Source organism: Rhyacophila brunnea, unplaced genomic scaffold (genome assembly GCF_057557595.1).
Source record: "Rhyacophila brunnea isolate RB1 unplaced genomic scaffold, BYU_Rbru_1.0 scaffold_13, whole genome shotgun sequence".
NCBI lineage: Eukaryota > Metazoa > Arthropoda > Insecta > Trichoptera > Rhyacophilidae > Rhyacophila > Rhyacophila brunnea.
In genome coordinates, this window is record NW_028232785.1 from 3,981,448 (window position 1) to 3,991,589 (window position 10,142).

The 10,142-nt window shown below is 34.4% G+C and overlaps 2 long non-coding RNA genes across 2 annotated transcripts; both read left to right on the forward strand.

Moving 5' to 3' along the window:
* The first annotated feature begins 996 nt into the window (after nt 1-996).
* Nucleotides 997-3,393, forward strand: LOC147076185 (uncharacterized). Its single transcript, XR_015069659.1, has 3 exons — nt 997-1,058; nt 3,013-3,087; nt 3,340-3,393. It is a non-coding gene; the product is annotated as an uncharacterized LOC147076185 (long non-coding RNA).
* Nucleotides 3,394-3,643: 250 nt separating this feature from the next.
* Nucleotides 3,644-8,443, forward strand: LOC147076186 (uncharacterized). The gene is made up of 3 exons (XR_015069660.1): nt 3,644-3,699; nt 4,564-4,617; nt 8,029-8,443. It is a non-coding gene; the product is annotated as an uncharacterized LOC147076186 (long non-coding RNA).
* Nucleotides 8,444-10,142: the final 1,699 nt, after the last annotated feature.

Consider the following 10,142-nt stretch of genomic DNA (forward strand, 5'->3'; position numbering starts at 1 on the left):
TGATGACACGCTCAACGGTTACCGCCACTATGCCTCAAATTTAATACAAACTAGAAGAGACTGTACAAATATATCGCGGTGTATTGTGAAAAAATGTAAAAATATTTATATGAAGAAGAAAAAGAGCCTATGGGACGAATTTACATTCTCCTCCTTGGGCCCCCCCCCAATAATAAATCCTGGGTGCGCCACTGTACCTACCTATATTAGTATTTTATTATTGACATTCATTAAGAGTCTAATTAAGTGGGTCGAGTAAATTTGTTGCATATTAAATCCTGGTGCTGTGAATATCTACAGTGATGTTTTGTTCTGCACACTTATTAGTTTATGAGCAATGTTTCGTGTCAGTTATTTTGTATTCTTGTTTAATGTGTAGACAGCAGCGAATTACGTAATAATGTTTGATCTACTTACGTGTTAAACATGATTCAAACATTTAAGTGCTCTTTTAAATAAATGTTATAATAACTAGTATGTGTGTATGCTGTTGCCATGCGTTACAGACAGATAAATCAAAACAAATATAATATAATGTACTTGAAAATCTCTAATTATCCATGCGCTCGAAGTGTTATGCGTTGTATAATTGTGGAGTACATTTTCAAACTAAAATATGCACATAGAATGGTAGATATGTGCGATGGCGATTATTATCATAACTTTGAAAATGTATAAAACATAAAAAAACACTTTTTTCATCAGTATTTATTGACATCAGATTATAAAAAGACTTAACTCTAAAAAAATATACGCAGGTATAAAATTGCTCATTTGCTGCAACAATGACATAACCTAGAATTTCCAATTGTTCAGAAAACGTGTCTTATCTAATCTAATCAATTTATATATTTATTTGAGTTCTCACTTTTATTTTAGACAGTTTTTATTGAGCAGTGAAATAATTAATGTAAACGAGTATGATAGGCAGTTGAATGCACAAAATGTAATAGGAAATGTTATTGTTTCAGGTGGGCGTTTCGACCGTAGGAGAGGGGTGCATAAGAGCGCAGCTTGCACGGCTACTGCAGCATATGGACGAAGAGCATGCGCTAGAGGTAACGAAACTTTATTAAAAATGTTTGTGGTCGCACTCCTCCGAAATGGCTCGACCGATTTTTATGATTTTTTTTAAAGTATATTTGTTAGGTATGAGAATAGGTCAACAAGTATATTTCATAACGCTAGGTGATTAGGGTTTTTTATTAAATTTTTCTTTTATTTTTTTGACATTTTTTTTGTATTTTTTTTATTATTTGGCATCAAAAAATACCTATAACCCCAAATTTTCACGCTTCTACCCCCACCCTCCCATTTTTTAAATTGCGATTTTATTATTTTTGTATGAACAAATTTAACCGTCGTTCGTATTTCAAACAGAATGAAATTATTTATGTTGTTGAATGACAGATGGCGCCACGTCCGAGAAGAATTCAAGAAAAGCGTCGCGTCATTTTGACATTTCATTTGGCATATCACAACGCAGTGCGTGCAAAATTTTGTACGATTTATTTTAATTTATCTATTTTTGTGTGCGTGTATTACAGTGCACAATGCCAGCAAGACACAAGGGGGGCCATTTGGGCCGTCGAACGAATAAAGCCACAAACATGCAAAATAGTAGAGCAGAAAAAACAGACGAACAAATCCAACAAGATAATAAAAACGTGCGTGCATCTCAATCACAAGAGGCACGAGCTGAACGAAATCAACAACGACAATTGGAACGGAGCCAAGCGCGCCGGTTCGTAGTCAACACACGCAGAGCAAATGATTGACAACGCCAACAAGTACATCGAGCATTTACATCCGCTTTATTTCTTCGTCTTGCATTCGAGTACGAGCCAGATATTGAATATTCCGCTCATCCGAAAGTGCTGATTGGTGCTATGGACAAAGAATGTCTCCATTGTCTTGCGCTCAAATTCAAACATGAGTCAGCCGGGATGTGTTGCACATCAGGAAAAGTGCAACTACCAGAAATTGAGATACCACCAGAACCATTGAACGGCTTGCTCATCGGCACAGTTCCAGATTCAAACCTGTTCCTGAAGTCCATTCGCACATTCAATTCATGTTTCCAAATGACTTCGTTCGGAGCAATAGAAATAGTTCATAATACTCCGGCAAATGGTCAACAATACCATTCTACGTTAAAAATCAAAGGCCAGGTATACCACAAAGTAGGCTCATTGCTGCCAATGCCAAACGAACCACATATTTTTTTACAAACCTACTTCATGGGCGGTGAGGACATCAATCGTGTGGATGCACGTTTCGGCTACAATAACCTCAATTCGCTCAATGCCAGGCGTATTGTCGGCGAACTGTACGCCCTATTGAATGAGCACAATGAATTATTGAAATTCTTCAAAGCACACGTCATGCACGAATTGCAAAGTGACAATCACGCTATTGTCATCAATCCTGATTAAACATCAGCTGGAGAGCACGTGCGTCGATTCAATGCGACTAAATTTTTTACGACATTGCTGGAATAATGGTTGGCGACCGCACATCGACGCGAGAATTTGTGATTCTAAGAAGAAACAATAATCTGGAGTTCATCGCTGACACACACCGTGCATACGACGCTCTCCAATATCCGCTAATTTTCTGGAAGAGACAAGACGGATATTACATACACATTAAACAACGAGATCCTGTCACAGGTAATTCATTAATTATGAACATCATTACTCATTTTGAATTGAGGAAATGAATGGTTGGTGTTTTTTTTGTTTTTATCGGCGGTCATCGTCTACAGCGCTCCATTCCTCTTTCTGTCATAGATCCCATCCCCACACACTTACGATACATTCGTTATTTTTTATTTAACAACCAAAATATTCACAATAAATAATTTATATGGCAGAACAACGTTTGCCGGGTCAGCTAGTAATTGTATGATAGTCATTATGAGAGTACACTATGTTGGCATTCAAATGTTATTTAATTCAAATAAGTTCAAATTATTGTTCACAGATAATGACGTGTATTATTTTATTTCAGAAGGAAGTAGCGAGGATAGAAATTGAACGGGCGACGATAGAAATTGAACGGGCGAGGATAGCACTTGAACGGGAGGTATGAATTAATTTTTTTAATTCTAAACGTTAAAATTTTCTTTAAACCAGCAGAGGCATCTAGCGGAAAATACGAAGCTTGCAATTTGATATTTTTTTTTGATAATTTACAATTTCAACTGTTACTGTAAAAAAAATGTTTGGAAATGTGAATTTGTCACAAACAATGAAATGATGGAAGCAAGCAATAAATAGAATTGAATGAGTCATTATGAGATTTTCACAAATAATGACGTGTATTATTTTATTTCAGAAGGAGGTAGCGAGGATAGAAATTGAACGGGCGAGGATAGCACTTGAACGGGAGGTATGAATTATTTTTTTAAATTCAAATCGTTAAAACTTTCTTTAAACCAGCAGAGGCACCTAGCGGAAAATACGAAGCTTGCAATTTGAGACTTTTTTTTGATAATTTACAATTTCAACTGTTACTGTAAAAAAAATGTTGGGAAATGTGAATTTGTCACAAACAATGAAATGATGGAAGCAAGCAATAAATAGAATTGAATGAGTCATTATGAGATTTTCACAAATAATGACGTGTATTATTTTATTTCAGAAGGAGGTAGCGAGGATAGAAATTGAACGGGCGAGGATAGCACTTGAACGGGAGGTATGAATTATTTTTTTAAATTCAAATCGTTAAAACTTTCTTTAAACCAGCAGAGGCACCTAGCGGAAAATACGAAGCTTGCAATTTGAGACTTTTTTTTGATAATTTACAATTTCAACTGTTACTGTAAAAAAAATGTTGGGAAATGTGAATTTGTCACAAACAATGAAATGATGGAAGCAAGCAATAAATAGAATTGTATGAGTCATTATGAGATTTTCACAAATAATGACGTGTATTATTTTATTTCAGAAGGAGGTAGCGAAGATAGAAGTTGAACGGGCGAGGGTAGCACTTGAACGGGAGGTATGAATTATTTTTTTAATTTCAAATCGTTAAAACTTTCTTTAAACCAGCAGAGGCATCTAGCGGAAAATACGAAGCTTGCAATTTGAGACTTTTTTTTGATAATTTACAATTTCAACTGTTACTGTAAAAAAAATGTTGGGAAATGTGAATTTGTCACAAACAATGAAATGATGGAAGCAAGCAATAAATAGAATTGAATGAGTCATTATGAGATTTTCACAAATAATGACGTGTATTATTTTATTTCAGAAGGAGGTAGCGAAGATAGAAATTGAACGGGCGAGGGTAGCACTTGAACGGGAGGTATGAATTAATTTTTTAATTTCAAATCGTTAAAACTTTCTTTAAACCAGCAGAGGCACCTAGCGGAAAATACGAAGCTTGCAATTTGAGACTTTTTTTTGATAATTTACAATTTCAACTGTTACTGTAAAAAAAATGTTGGGAAATGTGAATTTGTCACAAACAATGAAATGATGGAAGCAGGCAATAAATAGAATTGAATGAGTCTTTATGAGATTTTCACAAATAATGACGTGTATTATTTTATTTCAGAAGGAGGTAGCGAGGTTAGAAATTGAACGGGCGAGGATAGCACTTGAACGGGAGGTATTAATTAATTTTTTAAATTCAAATCTTTAAAACTTTCTTTAAACCTGACATGCAGGCATATTTCATGGGGATGACCAGCAGAGGCACCTAGCGGAAAAATACGAAGCTTGCAATCTGAGACATTTTTTTGATAATTTACAATTTCAACTGTATTAATTAATAAATATGTATCTGAAAACATAAAAAAAAACATTTTTTTTAAGTCAAAGATAAATAATTATGGCCGAAGAAGAAGAATATGTGCTTATTTATTAGTTAATGAGTTTCATTATTTGTATGAAACCAGAGACAAAAACTAATGAGAAAATAAGATCCCTTTTTCTCGTTTAGTATTATAAAAGAAATCTTGCTGGTTTCTTGAATTAGTTTTTAGCAATTTGTCCAACCCATTGGTCCATGCTCTGGATCTAACTTTCTTCAATGATTTAGGTGGACATTGTTTTATATGTTTTTAAGATAGGGTCTATCAAATTAATTCACTGTATGGTTCAGTGTGCTTTTATTTAATTGTATTATTTACTCACATTACCATGCATTTATAATTAAAACTTTATGTCATGTCGTGGAACGCTTTGAATTTGAAAATGTCAAATGTTCAATCATTTTAAATTTTTTTTTATTCATTATTTGTTATGTACTCAGTATGTTTATCTTTTAATATAGTCTTTTGGTTGCGTATTCAGTTTATAGATTAAAATTAGGAACTTAATATTTATTTATTTAAAAATCTTAGATGAGGCACATAGTTATAATTTTATAAAATAGTTTTATATTATTTAGTTATTGTTAAAGTGAACACTTAAAAGCACTATTTAATTTGAGAGGTAAACGTTCGGATTAGATTTAAAAGATTATTCACGTATTTGTTTTATGTTCACCGAGGAACGGGCGTTTTATAAAATTAAGTACAGGTTTCGCAATACCTACTGTAAGCGTGATGTCACTTATGTATGACGTCAGGGATAATTCGCGGCGTATCTGACCGGTAACTATTTACGAAGAGTGCGTTGTAGACCGAGAGGTCTTGCACGTGCTCCGGAGAATATCGCTGGGACGGAACTGATTTGTTCGCTCTTGTGGTATGATTGTCGTATAGGGCAGTGCTCCGCAACCTTTTCTCACCCATGGCACACCAAAGGTATTCCCAGAATTCCGCGGCACACCACAGGTAAAACAATTTATACATCAAAATAATATGGACCCTACATGCTGAAGCAGGCCCCCTACTTCGCTAAGGTTAAAGACAGTGTGATACTCTAAAGTAGGTAGTGTTTTTTAAGTGGTGTTTGAGGTAAAACTAATGGTATTCAGTGTATGTTTAGCTATTTTTTGTATTTATTAATACAAATACTCGCCAATCGGATATTTAAAAATATTAGCATCAGCGTGGTAACATAGCGCCGCAGGCGACTTTTTTTTAACAATTAGAGAAAATTTCTAATTTGTGTTTAATTCACTTATCTGGTTGATCTGCTACACCCTTCCTAAGCCTGGCCCCCCACACTAGAGCTCTGACGAAAGAGAAACCCGAAGTTCTCATCACCGGTCAAGTATGACTGACATTTTTAATTATAGCTTGAGTTGAAAAAAGTTGGTCACATAGATATATGTCGTATAAAATGGGAGCTGAACTACGATAGCCTTGTCGGAAATCCGAGTATATTCTTTATTAACCGAAATCCAGAAAATACCCAATGGAACATCGGCGAAATTCATTTTTAGCATCACGTCGTTCCTCGATTCAACAAAATTCCTCACGAATATAATTATAGTGCTTCTATAGAATTTCCGGCATTGGTTGCAAAAGGGTTTTGAATCCAGTCGTATTGATTGTATGAAAGTAATGATGAAATTTCTTTTGCAGCAAAAATATAAGTTTTTGGGCCGGACCCAAAATTCATTGCTTGTTTTCAATGGTAGGTAATTTATTTAATATCCCTATGGTAGTGAAGCATATCACTATATTTTCATTCTGACCTTGCATTTTTTTAATAATTTTATTCAGGTGCTCAAATATATTACCAGCCATGCACGCAAATTTGGCCATTAAGTAAGTATTGTATAATATACAAAATTATTTGCATTTTTTGACACAATGCGCCACGGCACACCGAGCATCGTCTCGGGGCACACCGGTTGCGGAGCACTGGTATAGGGTGCCGGTGCTATAGCCCCCTGTCCCTTTCATCTGTATTATTGGCGTATGATGGAAGTATGCACCATGTAACGTAGTTTTAGTTACCTACTTATTGGTTTTCTTTGTGTTGTGGGTTGGCGATGATAAGTAAAAATAATTCGTAGTTCGTCTCCTCGTGATTTTCCTCTTTTCTTGTTGGTCTTCTGGTCGTGTCTTGTTTGGTTAATTCATGTCTGTCAGTTTGGCGATCATCTTGTTCGCATTTTCGATCTTGGGTTTTTTGGCGCCGATAGCGTGTCTTGAATCTGTTCTCGCTGCGGTCTCTCCTGCGTATTCATCCAGGCAGGCCTTAATGAATATAAGAGATTATCCTCTTTTATAGAGGTCCAGAGGGACATTGGAAGGGAGTTTCGCCAGAGAGGGAATACCCTCCCGTCTCTTTCTACAAGAAAGAAAATACGTGGTTATCGGCAAATACGCAATGATTTGCTCGAAAAAAATATGCATAAGATAGAATTGATTGATAGGTAGTAAATTGGATACCTTTGAGAAAGCTAGAATAATCGGAAATAGGATATTTTGACATTCTTTATTCTTCATACAACTTATCTCGTGATGCGCGGACCAATCAGATCCGACTAGAAGGAGTGAAGAGACTAGTTGCATGGATTTACATCTTACCTCTCAAACTATTACAATTTGTTAGCAAAGTTTACAAGAAGACTTAATTATTATACCTATTCTAACAACATAAACAACGTTTATCTTACACTTAAGTTTACACAAATCAATAATCGCATCACAAAAGATTAACATAAAAAGATTTTATTTTGATTGATCCGTATCTCGGGATTAGGGAATTGTCTCGCTCACACGTACGAGATTTGGCTATAGAGAACCCGTCTTAGAGTATTCTCTTTCTCACTCACTAAGCTTCATACATTGATCAAAGCGTATGAAGAAAATATTGTTCCGAGCGCTGTCTCTATCTAACACAAGGGTTATAATAGTATTTACTAGAGAAGGAAGAGGCGCGCAATATTTGTGCGAATTCACATGTTGATAACATTTATATGAAAAGCATGGCTTTCGCATGGTTCTATACATTGCATCTTAAATTTGATCTGCGATTTACATTGATAACATAATAAAATATTTCAAAATACATATTAATTCGCAATGTATGCGAGTAAAACCTACAAAATTACAAAAATCACACAACGTGATACCTTTTATAATACTAACTCATAATTTGTTCATAACCTTTTCAGGTAGACTTCTATCATCCACAGCTCACTCTGAGGAATCGCTAGACCGATCAGTGTGAACTGCGGGACTTAATTTGAGGATTTTGAATCGGTTTATTTGTGGGCAGTTAACGTCATTTCAAACTACGAAAGGATGACACAAGGCTGAAATATGCAGTTATGTCGTTACGATTCTACTTCTACTAACATCAACAAAAGATCAACGCATTTATGTTGATGTCAGTATCTTGGAGACCTAACTTTAAAAGCCAATTATCTCAAAACTGTATTTTTAGACTAAACGTTGTTTGCCAGTTTATCGACGATATAATAATTTCATGTGGCTTTTAAAATACCAGATTTCTAAAATGGATAGTTAGTAAAGACAAGCGAAACTGGAGTATTTTAGACATGTAATAAAATAAAAATTAACCAATTTTAAGATACATATTTTATTATACACACTGGCATGGTTTCATAATATACTCCCTTTTAAGGGCTTATTTACACAAGACGCGTGATAAGAATAATAAGAGAATGTGAAGATCAATTTTACCAACGTATGAATTATTTGATGTCAGTTTCATTACAAGCCATTCTATTTTCAGCAAACATATTCTTTCACTATTCATAATATATAGATACACTGCTAATAAAAATATGAGTTTTAAATGCTATCACAAATCGATAGTTCCAGCTGTCTTTCCACAGAGGATGGTTTAATTTGGATAGATGAGTTAAATGATAAATAATACATTAAAATTAATAAACTTCTACAAATGTAATGCATAGATCAATGCTACATATTTTTTTAGAAATCAATATAACCACCGGTTTTGTGTGAAAGACTAGTCTTACATTGACAGCTGTTGAATACAGGAATGTTTTAGATTCAAGATATTTTATAATTCAATTTAAAACGAGAAAGGCGAATTAATATATCAAGCAACCTGGGATCTCATTTTTACATCTAAACAGTGGACAACTCGTTGCTTGTGAAATAAGATTTGCTCAGGCTTAATTAATCTAAAGATGGCGCTGACTTAAATCATTTTTCACGTAAGAGTGAAAATTCCTGTTTTTCCCATGTACACCTTAATCAAACCCTTTTATCAAAATGAGTCAATTTCTGTTTATTCATAGTACGAGATGTGATAGAAGAGTAATTACATTGGTCACATTTAAATGGCTTTTCACCAAAATGAGACATTTTGTGTATTGTCATACCACGAGATCTTAAACATGAGTAATTACAATGGTCACATTTCAAGGGCTTTTCGCCAGAATGTGTAATTTTGTGTCTTTTTATTTTACCAGATGTTCTACAAGAGTAATTACATTAGTTACATTTAAATGGCTTTTCACCAGAATGAGTCATGTTGTGTGTTTTCATATCACCAGATTGTATACAAGAGAATTCACAGTAGACACATTTAAATGGCCTTTCACCGGAATGAGTCATTTTGTGTAATTTTATACTACTAGAACGTATACAAGAGTAATCACACTGATCACATTTAAATGGTTTTTCACCAGAATGATTCATTTTGTGATATTTCATATTTCTAGGTGAACAACTTGAGTAATTACATCTGTCACAGTTATATGATTTGACGTCAGAATGTATCCTTTTCAAAACTGTTTTGACATGTGACATTTTGTGAAGGTTCAATAAATCTAATGCTTCAAATATATCAAGACATATTTCGCACACAAATCTTAGTCGTTGAGAAAAAGTGTTTGCTTGAATATTATTTCGTTTATCCGTGACAGCGTCGATATTTGTGTACCTCTCAATATATATGTTGAGCTCTTTTTTAATATCCTGCTCGTCAATCTGGATATCATCGCAAGTCGCTTGTTCCATTGTCATCATCCGAGACGATTTGAGGCTCGAAACGTTCACCGGTATGGTAGTAGCAGGGTCAAACTAAAAAAAACAAACCATGAAGGATTTAATGAACATAATTATGACAAAAAAATATTGTGGTACCTTACTAAAACTAATTCTAATGAATTTAAAATTTGTACTATTTCATTTAAGTTCGGTCTTCGCCTTTTGGAATATTCAAATAACTAATGATCTATTATCAGGTTTTGACGATTCATTAGTCATTTTATCGATATATTATTGCGCT